The sequence below is a fragment of the Myotis nattereri genome, assembly GCF_964212035.1.
Source record: "Myotis nattereri genome assembly, chromosome: 3".
NCBI classification, from domain to species: Eukaryota; Metazoa; Chordata; class Mammalia; order Chiroptera; family Vespertilionidae; genus Myotis; species Myotis nattereri.
Window position 1 is genome coordinate 9021134 of NC_138077.1, and position 14004 is coordinate 9035137.

General features: G+C 45.5%; 1 protein-coding gene across 1 annotated transcript in view; it reads left to right on the top strand.

Moving 5' to 3' along the window:
- SLX9 (SLX9 ribosome biogenesis factor) overlaps positions 1–14004 on the top strand; it is a 38604-nt gene that overhangs the window by 509 nt on the left and 24091 nt on the right. The window lies entirely within an intron of this gene.

Here is a 14004-nt window from a genome sequence, read left to right on the forward strand (position 1 = left end):
GGTGTGCGAGAACCAGGCAGGCACCTCCCACTGAGACAGGCCAGTAAGCCAGGGCAAGTGGAACAGGGAAACGGAGACAGCACTGTGCAGCCATCTAGAAAATCAAGGTGCCAAGCAGTTTCAGCTAGCTAGTAAATTCTGTCTTCTCTCAACCAGGACACTTATGAGTAAACTAGAAGCCCAGGGTATGAAATTCGTGCATGGGTAGGGACCCTAGCAGCTTTGGGCTGCCGGCTGGGACCTCCCTTCCTGCGGTTGGCCCAAGGCCCCGCCCTGGTCAACTTTCTTTCAACTCCCAGTCCAGGGGACAATTTGCTTATTAGGCTTTTACTATATAGATTAGGACTAGAGGCCCAAGTGCATGAAAATCATGCACGGCAGGGGGGTGGGGGGGGGGAGGGCGTCCCTCAGCCTGGCCTGCACCCTCTCACAGCCCGGGAGCCCTCAGGGGATGGCCGGCTGTTGGCTGGGCCCGCTCCCCATGGGTAGCTGGCCTAAGCTGGCAGTTGGACATCCTTAGTGCTGCCGGCTTCTGGCTGAGCCCGGCTTCTGGCTGAGCCCGGCTTCTGGCTGAGCCCGGCTTCTGGCTGAGCCCGGCTTCTGGCTGAGCCCGGCTTCTGGCTGAGCCCGGCTTCTGGCTGAGCGGTGCTCCCACTGTGGGAGCACACTGACCACCAGTGGGCAGCTCCTGCATTGAGCATCTGCCCCCTGGTAGCCAATGTGCGTCATAGCTACCGGTCATTCTGCCGCTAGGTCGATTTGCATATTAGCCTTTTATTATATAGGATAGGATGGTTTGCACTTCTCCCCAAGCAGAGGGTACATAGCTTAAATCACCCTACTCAGGGAGACAGGTAACAGAAATCCAGTTAGTGCCATTCATGCCAACCATACCTAAGGACAGATGAAGTTAAGAGAATGAGCCGAGGCTCATTTCCCCAGTTCTTCCTTTGTTTCATTGTCCCCAGCTTTAATAAACATCTTCTGAAATTCACCTGCACTCGTGTTGTGAAACTTTTCCTGCACGAAGAACGCGCACACTATAGGCTGGCCCTAGGCAGACCTGCTCAGGACCAGGCCACTTCCCGGTAACACCACCACAACATAAATGCCACACAAATATGGCAGAATTTTTTTTTTAAGTCCCTACTGATCTAGGAATAGGAAGGAAATTTCCAAAGTTAATGAAAAAGTGAGGAGGGGACTGAAAAGAAACCCTTTGCCATGTAGCAGTCACCCCTCCCCTCCCACTCTGCCCTGAGCAGCCACTGATCTACTTTCTGTCTCCTGTGAACATTTCACATGGATGGAGTCATCGATGCGGTTTTTGTGTTTGGGTTCTTGGACTTCTCATGTTTTTCAACCTTCATTGTACCTTGTGTATATGAGTGCATCATTCTTTTGTGGCAGGATGACCCTCTATGGTATGGGTAGACTGCATTTTATCTATCAGTGGCTGACCCTTGGGCTGCTGTGGAAACATTTAGTGTGCAACCAAAGGGCTGGCAGGGGGAAAGCAACAAGACCAGGTGGACCAAGACTTTGAGACCAGCCATGTTTATTGAGCACTTTAAGTGCCAGTCACTTTATATCTTCCCCACTTCCCTAACCCTTGTTTTGCAGATGAAAAAGCTGAGTGTTTAAACTAACAAGGACACTCAGCTGCTGATGGAGGAGCTGATGTTTGAACCTAGGGTCTGGTACCAGTGTTCTGGATTTTATAAAAACTATTGATATATAATTAACATGTCATAAAATTCACCCATTTAAAGTGGACTATTCACTGGGTATTTTTTGGTATATTCACAGAGTTGTTATTTTTACAAATTTCAGAACATTTTCATCACCCTTAAAAGCAATCCCTATTATCAATAATTGAGGCAACCATGTTTCTACTTTCTGTCTCAATGATTACCTGTTCTGCCCATGTCATATAAATGGAATCCTATATAATCCTATATAATAAAAGGCTAATATGCAAATCAACAACTGCAGAATAACCAGTCACTATGATGTGCACTGACCACCAGCAGGCAGACGCTCAACGCAGGAGCTGTCCCCTGGTGGTCAGTGTGCTCCCACAGGGGGAGCGCTGCTCAGCCAGAAGCTGGGCTCACAGCTGGCGAGTGCAGTGGTGGTGGCAGGATCCTCTACTGCTTCCACTGTAGGTGAGTGGTAAGGAGCGAGGGGTCCCAGACTGCGAGAACCCTGGACTGTGAGAGGGATGTCTGACTGCCAGCTTGGGCCTGATTCCTGGGGGTTTCGGGCTTAAGCCAGCAGGTGGTCATCCCCCAAGGGGTCCTGGACTGCGAGAGGGCGCAGGCCGGGCTGAGGGACCCTCCCCTGAGTGCATGAATTTCGTGCACCGGGCCTCTAGTGTACAATATGTGGCCTTTTATATCTGGGTCCTTTCACTTAGCATACTTTTGAGGTTCCTCATAGTATTATTTTTGTAGCATTCAGGTTTTTTTTTTTAAATGGCTGAAAAACATTCCATTGTATGGGTGTAGTGTACCATACCCACCACATTTTGTTTGTCCATTCATAAGTTGATGGATACTTAGGTTGTTTCTAAATGTTGGCTATTGGGAATAATGCTGTGAACATTCCTGTGCAGAGCTTCCAGTGGATTTATGGATTGGAATTGCTGGGTGGTATAGAATGCTGAGTTTTACTTTTAAAAGAATTGCTTGACTATTTCCCACAGTGACTGCACCGTTTTACATTCCCACCAGCAATACATGAGGGTTCCAATTCTTCCACATCCTCACCAACTTTTTTTTTTTTTAATATATTTTTTATTGATTAAAATATTACATATGTGTCCTTATCCCCACGTTACCCTCTACCCTCCCCTCCCCCCCGCTCAAGCCCTCACCCCCCCGTTGTCCGTGTCCATTGTTTAGGCCTATATGCTTGCATATAAGTCCTTTGGTTGATCTTTCCCCCTTACCCCCACCCTCCCCTACCTTCCCTCCAAGGCCCGACAGTCCAATCAATGCCTCTCCATCTCTGGATCAGTCCTTGTTCATCAGTTTATGTTGTTCATTATATTCCACAAATGAGTGAGATCATGTGGTATTTATCCGCTCTCCAGTTCCATCCATGCTGTGACAAATGGTAAGAGTTCCTTTTTCTTTTTCCTCTTCTTAAAGAATACCTTTCAGCATTTCATATAATGCTGGTTTGGTGGTGATGAACTCCTTTAGCGTTTTCTTATCTGTGAAGCTCTTTATCTGACCTTCTATTCTGAATGATAGCTTTGCTGGATAAAGTAATCTTGGTTGTAGGTTCTTGCTGTTCATCACTTTGAATATTTCTTGCCACTCTCTTCTGGCTTGCATGGTTTCTGTTGAGAAATCAGCTGACAGTCGTATGGGTACTCCCTTGTAGGTAACTGAGTTTCTTTCTCTTGCTGCTTTTAAGATTCTCTCTTTGTCTTTTGCTCTTGGCATTTTAATTATGATGTGTCTTGGTGTGGTCCTCTTTGGGTTCCTTTTGTTTGGGATTCTCTGCGCTTCCTGGACTTGTAAGTCTATTTCTTTGACCAGGTAGGGGAAGTTTTCTGTCGTTATTTCTTCAAATAGGTTTTCAATATCTTGCCCTCTCTCTTCTTCTGGTACCCCTATAATTCTGATGTTGGTACGTTTGAAGTTGTCCCAGAGGCTCCTTACACTATCTTCATATTTTTGGAATCCTATTTCTTTTTTCTTTTTCGGTTGGGTATTTTTTGTTTCTTCGTATTTCAAATCTTTGACTTGATTCTTGGGATCCTCTTGTTTGCTGTTGGATCTCTGTATATTATTCTTTATTTCAGTCAGTGTATGCTTAATTTCTAGTTGGTCCTTTTTCATATCCTCGAGAGTCTCACTAGATTTATCGAGGGCCTCACTAAATTTATCGGCGGTTTCCATAAAATTCTTGAAAAACCTTATAAACGTGGCCTTGGACTCTATAACCAGTCGTTTGCTTTCCTCCATTTCTGTCATTTGTGACCTGTTTCTTTGTCTCCGCATTTTTTATGCTTCCCTGTGTTGGTAAAGTGGTTCTGTGTGCTAGGTGTCCTGTAGGGCCCAGTGGCTCAGCCTCCCCAGTTACCTGAGGTGGACACTCTTGGTGCACCCCCTTGTGGGCTTTGTGCACAGTCTTGTTGTAGTTATGCCTTGATTGTTGTAGGATCACTGGGAGGAATTGACCTCCAGGCCAATTGGCAGTGAGAATCAGCTGTGTCTGCAGTGGGAGAACTTCTGTGCTGAAGACCCCCTTCTGGGGCAAGACTTGCTTCAGTGGGGATTTGGTGCTCACTGAGTCTGCACCCTGAGTGTGTCCCTTATGGATCTGAGGAGTTGTTATCTGGATGGTCCCCCTCTGACCACTGGGTACACTGGCTCTTGGATCTAAGGAGGTGCTAATTTAGCCTCTGCCTGCGGTTACACAGCAGGAGCTACGAAGAGAACTGCAGATTCCCCTTCCTTTTTTGGAGTTTGGAGGTACCCTGATGAGGCCCAGCTGTGAAGCAGTGCAAGCTGCTGTGGGGCCTTGGGCCTTCTCTTGGAAGTTCTGGGTCTGTGGCCCCGCTGCAGTTTGTTAGGTAATTTTCAGGTTGCAAAGGGCCGGGGCATTCATATGCAAAAGCCTCTGCCGCAGCCTGGGTGGGGCGGGGTCTCAGGGAATCAAAGGACGGAGCAAGCAGCTATGGTGGATTCCCAGCCCTGCCCTAAGGGGCCACGCGTCTCAGTGTCCCGGTAATTGCTGCAAGCACCTCTGAGGGAAAGCCACCCTCAAGTTCCGAGTTCTGCCCGCTGCCAGACAGTCCAGTTTCTCCCCGTATGAGTTCTGGGTCCCCAGAGACTTCCCGGAACCGGAGTTCAGAGCAGTCGGGAGCTTGTTACTCCTCTCGATTTAAAAAGACAGCCGCGTCCTCAGGTACCAGCCCCTTTCCGCGCGCGAGCCTCCGTACCTTTGCACTTTACTTCCGCAGCTCCTCTGGCTCTCAGTGTGGTTTTCTTTCCTTCTAGTTGTGGAATTTCCACTCGGCCAGCTTTCTTGTAGTTCTGGATGCTGTTCGTTTTGTCTTTATGTTGTTTTTTTTGAAGTTGTTGTGGGAGGCAGCGATTTCCCAGTGTTTATCTATGCCGCCATCTTAGTTTCTCCCTCACCAACTCTTGTTATTGCCTTTTTTTACTATAGCCATCCTAGTGGGTGTGATGTGGTATTTTATTGATTTGCATTTGATGTTGAGTATCTTTTCATGCGCTTGTTGGTTATTTGTATATCTTTAGAGAAATGTGTGTTAATGTCCTTTGCCCATTTCAAAATTGTGTTTGTCTTTTTGTTGAGTTTTAACAGTTCTTTATATATTCTGGATGGCAAGCCCTTATCAGATGTTGGGGTCCAGCCCCAGCAGGTCCAGGGGTTCCCAAAGGTGTGGACGGAGTCGGCGAAGAAGGAATGACACGGAGACAGCGTTCAGTTGATCAGCAGCCTAGCCAGGTTCTCTAGTCAGGTTCTCCAGCCAGGTTCTCTAGCCAGGTTCTATATTTATTCTCCTGTTACATCTGTATTTTTACCAGTTTATTTTAATCCTATCCATTCTATTCCAAAGGTTAAGGCGTTTGTTATCTCCATTCCAAGGTCACTACTCTATTGTTCTGTTAAGCTACAAGGAAGTAACTGAAGGAGATTATCCTAAGTAAAGATTATGTAGCTTAAGCGTGATTGTTCGTAAAGTGATTACCTACCTGGCACTTAGTTAAAGGGTTTTACTGATTTATTCCCTTCCTTAGTCCTGTTAATCCCTAACTCCAGGGAAAAATCCCCACCTGGGGAAACAACCTTTCTTGGAGATGTGACCTTGGTTGAAACATATAGCGCTAAGTAGAGGAGCAAACATATTAAAAACAGTATGCCATATACTCCAGGTCCCTTGAAACATATGCTGTGCAGATGTTTCTTCCCTGCAGCGACTGTGTCAAGCAGCAAGGATGGACCAGCTTCTGGCAATCAGATATGTATGGTTTGCAAATATTTTTTTGAATTTTGTGAGTTGTCGTTTTACTTTCTTGATACTGTCCTTGGAAGCACAAAGGTTTTAATTTTGATGAGGTCTAATTTATTTTGTTTTCTTTTGTTGCTTGTGCTTTTGGTGTTATGAAAAGTTGAGGAAATCGCAGGAGAGCTTGAGCAGTGTTTGGTCATGGAGAGACTCTTTGACAACGGTTATCCTTTGTAGGGCCCTCGATATATTTTAGTATTTACGTTTTAATTCCAGTAAAAGATAGAATCTGTACAGCTTCATTCCCTGTCACCCCTTGTCCTGCTATATTGTTATACAACTTGTATCTATACAGGGGTAGACAAAAGTAGGTTTACACTTGTGAATTCAGGGAACACAGTTATTCTTGTATTACTTATTTATTAATTGTTGTATTTATTTGTATTGTTTGTCTTCTTGATTTTATTTTGTATTCTTACGATGCCTAGCAATTTAACCTACGTGTGCCCACTCCTCTATATGTGACAGCCCAGCCTGAGGTTATGACTGTTCTTTTATAATTAGCTACGTGTTTACCTTTTCTAGACTCCCTCTTTTGTTTTTGTGGATTTGAACTGTTTGGTATCATTTGCTTTCAGCCTAAAAAACGTCCTTAGTATTTCTTAGAAGGCAAGTCTGTGAACAATGCATTCTCTCAGCTTTGATTTATTTGGGACTGTATTTGTTTTACTTTCATTCTGGAAAGATAGTTTGAACGCTTTGCCTATGCTATACCACTGCCTCCTGACCTCTATTGTTCCTGATGAGGAGTCGGCTGTTAATCATATAGGGGTGCACTCCATTGTGGTGAATCATCTTCTTCTGTTTTTGTTTGTTTGTTTGTTTGTTTTTTACTGCTTTCAAGGTTAGTATTTTGACTGTAATGTGCTTTGACGTAGATCTCTTTGTGTTTATTCTGTCTGGAGTTCGTTATCCATTTGGAGTTTATTGAGCTTCTTGGATGTGTAGGTTAGTGTTTTTCATCAAATTTGGCACGTTTTCCACCATTGTTTCTATGAATATTTTATCTCCCTCTCTGTCTCTTCATCTGGTACTTCCATTACTTATGTTGGCATGCTTAAAGGTACTCTAAGAAGCCATTCATTTTTCCACATTGCCCTTAAATATAAAAGTTATCTTACTGGCAAAAATCGTTTAATTTGGGAACAGCAAAGAATTGCAATTTGGGAAAGCTAGCTACAGCAAAAACTGCAGGCAAGTCTAACAAAGGGAAAGAGTTATTTTATGGAGAAAAAGGAGAAAGCTAGAAGGGTTGTTTTGAACGAAAGGCCATGAGAGAAAAGGGGGAGTTCAGGGAGGTGACGTGTCTCATGGGCTGAGATGCTGGGGAGTCAGTTTAAGTTGATAATTTTGATGTTATAAATATCCAAATGACCCTTGGCAGAAAAAAGGTTCCCCACCCCTGTTGTAGGAGATGCCGTGTTCAGCGTGTACAGCGTTTCTTGTTGGGCCTGTAATTGATGATTCCTTTCTGCGAGGATTCTTCTGTTGGAGTCTGTAATTGACTATTTTCCTGTAATTGATGTCAGGTGGGTACTGGCTGGATCTCCGCTCCTGGCCTGGTCACTCCGTTTCAGTCAGGTTTGCCTTCGTTTTCACTTCTGCAAGCTGTTCTATAAATTTATTTCTATTGATTTTTCTGTCATGCCCTGTTCTTTTCCTCTCTTTTCTTCAGATGGCATCCTCCCTATCAACCTTTCTTTAAATTTGCTGATCCTTTCCTCTGCCAGCTCAAATCTAGTTTTGAATCTCTTGAGTGAAATTATTCATTTTCATCACTACTTTTTGACTCCAGGATTTTATTTTATGTTTTAATAGTTTCTCTCTCTTCCTGATCGTCTCTGTTTGATGAGATGTCATTGTACTCTCCTGTAGTTCTGTAGGCACGGTCTCTTTCAGTTCTGTGGCCTTATTTGCAGTGGTTGCTTTGAAGTCTTAAGTCCAACATGTGGCCCCTCACTGCAGCTGCCACTACCTGGATCACACTTTTCTCTGCATGTATCAGACTTTGTTGTGGAAAACAGGATGTTTGGGAAGTGCATTGTGCACCCCAGAGGGTTGATGTTTGCATTGGCCTAGCTCTGAACTAATTATGTGTAGTCTATTCTACTCTCCCTCTGGTGTGCAGCCTCAGATCTATCTCTCTCTCTCTCTCTCTCTCTCTCTCTCCACACACACACACACACACACACACTAGAGGCCCGGTGCACGACATTCATGCACTGGGGGTATGGGAGTCCCGCAGCCCGACCTGCACCCTCTCCAATCTGGGAGCCCTCAGGGGAGCCCTCTCCAATGCGGGAGTTTCTGTCTGTCTTTGCAATCATATGAGCAAATTTTCTGAGACCCCAACTCAGTTTGGTTTGTTGCTCACAGAATAACAGAGGCTTTTTTTTTTCTTTGCTTCATTGGTGGAGATTTCCTGGAAGTTTTAGAATATCTTCCCTTTAGTTTTTCCTTATGTCTCTCACCTTTGTTTTCCCTCCATCCCCCACCTCAACAGTAACTTGCTCCAGGCTCGCTTTGCTCTAGTGCAGTGGTTCTCAACCTTCCTAATGCCGCGACCCTTAAATACAGTTCCTCATGTTGTGGTGACCCCCAACCATAAAATTATTTTTGTTGCTACTTCATAACTGTAATTTTGCTACTGTTATGAATCGTAATATAAATATCTGATATGCAGGATGTATTTTCATTGTTACAAATTGAACATAATTAAAGCATAGTGATTAATCACAAAAACAATATGTAATTATATATGTGTTTTCTGATGGTCTTAGGTGTACTGGGCTGCATATCTGGCACTTCGGCCAGACGGGGCGCGCTGTGCTGTCTGTTCCTGGAACACATAGATAGGAAGGTACTGACATCAGGTCAGGCCTTGAGATAGGGTCTCATGGTCCCTCCTCAATATGCTGTGCTCTCTGTTCCAGGAAAACATAGATAGGAAGGTGATAATGCTATACTGTGTTGGGAACTAATTGCGTAAACAAGGCTTTGTAACTTTATGGGTTTTGCAGATAAAACGCTGTAACTTTTGCAGTCTGTACTGCAGTTCAGCCTTTGCTTCGGCAGAGTGCTGTGACTGTGGTCAGCTTGCCAGCTTAATAAAGGCTCTTAAATTTAAATTCGGAGTCGGTGGTCTATCTCGCTGAGCCAACCCATAACATTAGGTGACCCCTGTGAAAGGGTCATTCGACCCCCAAAGGGGTCGTGACCCACAGATTGGCGACCCACAGGTTGAGAATCGCTGCTCTAGTGTCTAGGACAGTGATGGCGAACCTTTTGAGCTCGGCGTGTCAGCATTTTGAAAAAACCTAACTTAACTCTGGTGCCGTGTCACATATAGAAATTTTTTGATATTTGCAACCATAGTAAAACAAAGACCTATATTTTTGATATTTATTTTATATATTTAAATGCCATTTAACAAAGAAAAATCAACCAAAAAAATGATTTCACGTGTCACTTCTGACACACATGTCATAGGTTCGCCATCACTGGTCTAGGAGATCCGTCTGCCACCAGAAATACGATTTCCAGCATTCTACTTCTGGTCCTGGGGCTGCCACCAGAACTACTATTCCCAGAATTCCTGGTGCTCCCCATGCTCTTGGTTTTCCCTTCCTGCTCTGTCTCCATCTCATGGCCTCCCACTCTGCCAAGTCCTCCAAGCTGCTGGCTCTCCCACTCTGCTCTCCACCCGGCGCCTGTGTATGCAAATTAACCCACCGTCTTTGTCAGGTTAATTTGTGTACTCACTCCTGATTGGCTGGTGACTGGAGGGATGGTCAATTTACATGTTTCTCTTTTATTATATAGGATGGATATATATATATGGTTTTAATCTTTTTGTCTGGCTACCTGGATCAGCATAAATCACTTACTAGTCAGATTGTGTGAAAGCCCTTTTGGTCCCATTAGGTTTTGGCCCATCTCCACTGGATGTGCATGGGGCCCGTAGGCTGCTATTACCTTTGGGAGTTTACATTTTTGACACCTTCAGTCAGGAACTAGCAGCTTTGAATTTCCCTCTGATCGGTCCTGAACCATCATGGCCTAGAGCCCCTTGGCCTGCAGACTGCCATGGGTGCACTCCTGGGGGTGCTCCTGGTCTAGAGCAGGTGACGTTCAGCCAGTGCTAGCTCAGAGCTGTGCCTAAGCCCTTGCGCCCAGGGCCTTCCGCCCTGCATTGGGTTTGCTTGGGGAATGCCATCCATCATGCCCATCCAGAGGTGGTTGTGATGGGGAAGGGCTCGCAGTAGATTGCTACTGAGGGGGTGCAACCTGGACCCCAGGGTTGACTCTGATCACAGGAGGGCTCTTGGCTGTCTTTGTGGTGTTCTCTCTGTTACACTCTGCTTGCTCTGACGTGTAGCTGGTTGCTGCCAGTATTGTGGCACTATGAACTGCACAGCCTGCACAGATCCCTTGTGTCCCACTGCTTGGGCACAACCAGAGCCCTGCACGGTGCTCTGAGTTGAATACATGAGCTGTGAGTCCATGATTCTTCTAAATTCTCCTATCCAGCTGCGCCAGGGCTGGTTCTTCTCAAACCCTGCCCACTATACTAACTGTTGGGAACTTAGTCCAAGTTCCTCCTTTATCCTCTGCTCACTAGTCACAGGTGTTGGGTCTGAGCCCCTCTGCCTGGGGCTGGACCTCCTAGAATGCCGGGTCGTAGATGGAGAAGCCATGAGAGGTTGTGAGTATATAAGAATGAGTCTTTATTGCTGAAGCCAGTGGCCATATACCCCCCAGACAAGAACAGTCCTCACGGCCCTACCTGGTTTGGCTCAGTGGATAGAGCGTCGGCCTGCAGACTGAGGGGTCCTGGGTTCGATTCTGGTCAAGGGCACGTACCTTGGTTGTGGGCACATCCCCAGTGGGGAGTGTGCAGGAGGCGGCTGATCGATGTTTCTCTCTCATCGATGTTTCTAACTCTCTATCCCTCTCCCTTCCTCTCTGTAAAAAGTCAATAAAATATTAATAAAAATAATAATAATAAAAAAAGAACAGTCCTCACTGCAAAGTCCATACAGGCATGCAGCCGGACACTGGCTGGTGAACATATATCTTTCCCATAAAGCAGCATCAGTCTCTGTACCCACAGCTATTATCTGAGCAGCCGCACGCTGCCTCCTAGACTCACTGCCTAACATCATAGCGGTACCTGAGCTCTCTGGCTCAGCAGCTTCTCCTGTCTCTTCTGCCCAGCTGCTCTCTCTAGCAGACTTCTTCACACACTCCATCCTAGCTGCTCTCTCCATACTCCAGCAGACTTCTTCTCACTCCCGCCTCAGCCGACTAGACTGGTCAGTAACCTACTTTTATACCATTTAGACAAAGAAGGCTTCATGCCAATAGTTACATCAATCATATTGGCTACTGAAGGGCACAGTGTACCATGTGTCCTTAGCCCATCATGGTATCTTGGTCTGAGTAGGATTCCCAGGCTCAGAGTCCTTGAACATTCCGTTTAGGCTCATGCCCAGAGCGGCCTTTGGTCATTCTGGTGTACGGATAACAAGGCCTCTGTGCTCCCACTGGCCTTCACTATCTGGGGACCTGGCATGGTTCTCACACCCACAGCACCCTTAGGCACGGGCTTCTCATTCTGTCCTGATAGAGTCAGCCCCCTCCTTGGAGCCTGACCCCTCCTCGGTAGGACCTCTGTGCCCACACTAGAGAAGGGGGCAGGGGCAGTGCAGCTTCTCCCTGGTGACAGCCCCTCCAAGAGTGCAGCTGGAGGGTGGCCCCTAATCTCCCTGGCTTGTAAGTAGCTCCACCCTGCAGAGCTGGGTCAGGACCCAGTATTCTAGATCAAGCATGTCAAACTTGTGGCCCACAGGCCGCATGTGGCCCACAACGAGTATTTTTGCGGCCCAGCCAATTTAATGGTATGTAAGAAACGTTTTATTTTATTTTTTTAAGTATCTTTTCTATTTACTTTTTGTTATTTTTTTTATTTTATTAAATCTTTATTGTTCAGATTATTACATTTGTTCCTCTTTTTTTCCCCCCATAGCTCCCCTCCACCCAGTTCCCACCCCACCCTCTGCCCTTACCCACCCCACTGTCCTCATCCATAGGTGCACAACTTTGTCCAGTCTCTTCCCGCATCTCCCACACCCCTTTCCCCCCCAAGAATAGTGAGTCCATTCCCTTTCTATGTCCCTGATTCTATTATAATCACCAGTTCATTCTGTTCATCAGATTATTTATTCACTTGATTCTTAGATTCACTTATTGATAGATGCATATTTGTTGTTCATAATTAGTATCTTTACCTTTTTCTTCTTCCTCCTCTTCTTAAAGGATACCTTTCAGCATTTCATATAATACTGGTTTGGTGGTGATGAACTCCTTTAGCTTTTCCTTATCTGTGAAGCTCTTTATCTGACCTTCAATTCTGAATCATAGCTTTGCTGAATAAAGCAATCTTGGTTGTAGGTTCTTGGTATTCATCACTTTGAATATTTCTTGCCACTCCCTTCTGGCCTGCAAAGTGTCTGTTGAGAAATCAGCTGACAGTCGTATGGGTATTCTCTTGTAGGTAACTGAGTTTCTTTCTCTTGCTGCTTTTAAGATTCTCTCTTTGTCTTTTGCTCTTGGCATTTTAATTATGATGTGTCTTGGTGTGGTCCTCTTTGGATTCCTTTTGTTTGGGGTTCTCTGCGCTTCCTGGACTTGTAAGTCTATTTCTTTCACCAGGTAGGGGAAGTTTTCTGTCATTATTTCTTCAAATAGGTTTTCAATATCTTGCTCTCTCTCATCTTCTGGCACCCCTATAATTCTGATGTTGGTACGCTTGAAGCTGTCCCAGAGGCTCCTTACACTATCTTCGTATTTTTGGATTCTTTTTTCATTTTGCTTTTCTGGTTGGGTGTTTTTTTGCTTCTTCGCATTTCAAATCTTTGTCTTGATTCTTGCGCTCCTCTGGTCTGCTGTTGGGAGTCTCTATAATATTCGTTATTTCAGTCCGTGTATGCTTAATTTCTAGTTGGTTCTTTATCATAATAACATCAAGGGTCTCATTAGATTTCTTGAGGATCTTAGTAACTTTATCGGCGGCTTCTAGACAGTTCTTGAGAGACCTTAAAAGTGTGGTTCTGAACTCAATATCCTCCATTGACAGTTTTGTCCTGTTTCTTTGTCTTCGCATTTTTTATGCTTTCTTGGTGCACCCCCTAGTGGTCTTTGTGCGCAGTCTTGTTGTAGTTAAGCCTTGATTGTTGTAGTTAATACTAGGGGGATTTGACCTCCAGGCCAATTGGCTGTGAGAATCAGCTGTGTCTGCAGTGGGAGAACTTCTGTCCTCTAGGGAGGTGCTAATCTAGCCTTTGCCTGAGGCTATCTAGCTAATGGCTCTGCGCAGGGCTTGGGTGGGGCGGGTCGCACGGGATCAACAGAGCGGGTGAAGGGAGCAGTTATGGCTGCTCTCAGTCCCGTCCCCAGAGGCTCTGCCTCTCAGAGTCCCGGCAACCGCTGCAAACCTCAGAGAGAAAGCTGCCCTCGGGTTCCGACCGATGCCAGACAGTCCCGCTTCTCCCGTTTGAGTCTGGGTCTCTAGAGACTCGCCCAGAACTGGAGCTCAGAATCTGAGACTCCCTCCCGATTGAAAACGACAACTGCGCCCTCAGCTACCAGCCCGCTCCACACGCACCTCCGCACCTTTGTATTTTCTGCACTGTGCCTCCTCTGAGTCTCGTATGCTGTTCTCTTTCCTTCTAGTTGAAGAATTTCCCCTCAGCCAGTCTTCCTGTGGTTCTGGGCGATGTCCGTTCCGTCTTTTAGTTGTATTTTTGAAGTGGTTGTTCAAGGCAGCTAACTCCGGTGTTTACCTATGCTGCCATCTTGGTTTCCAATCTCTATTTCTAAGAAACATTTTAATAAAAATTTCATAACTTAATTTTTATAATATCCTGTTATACATAATTATTAATAAC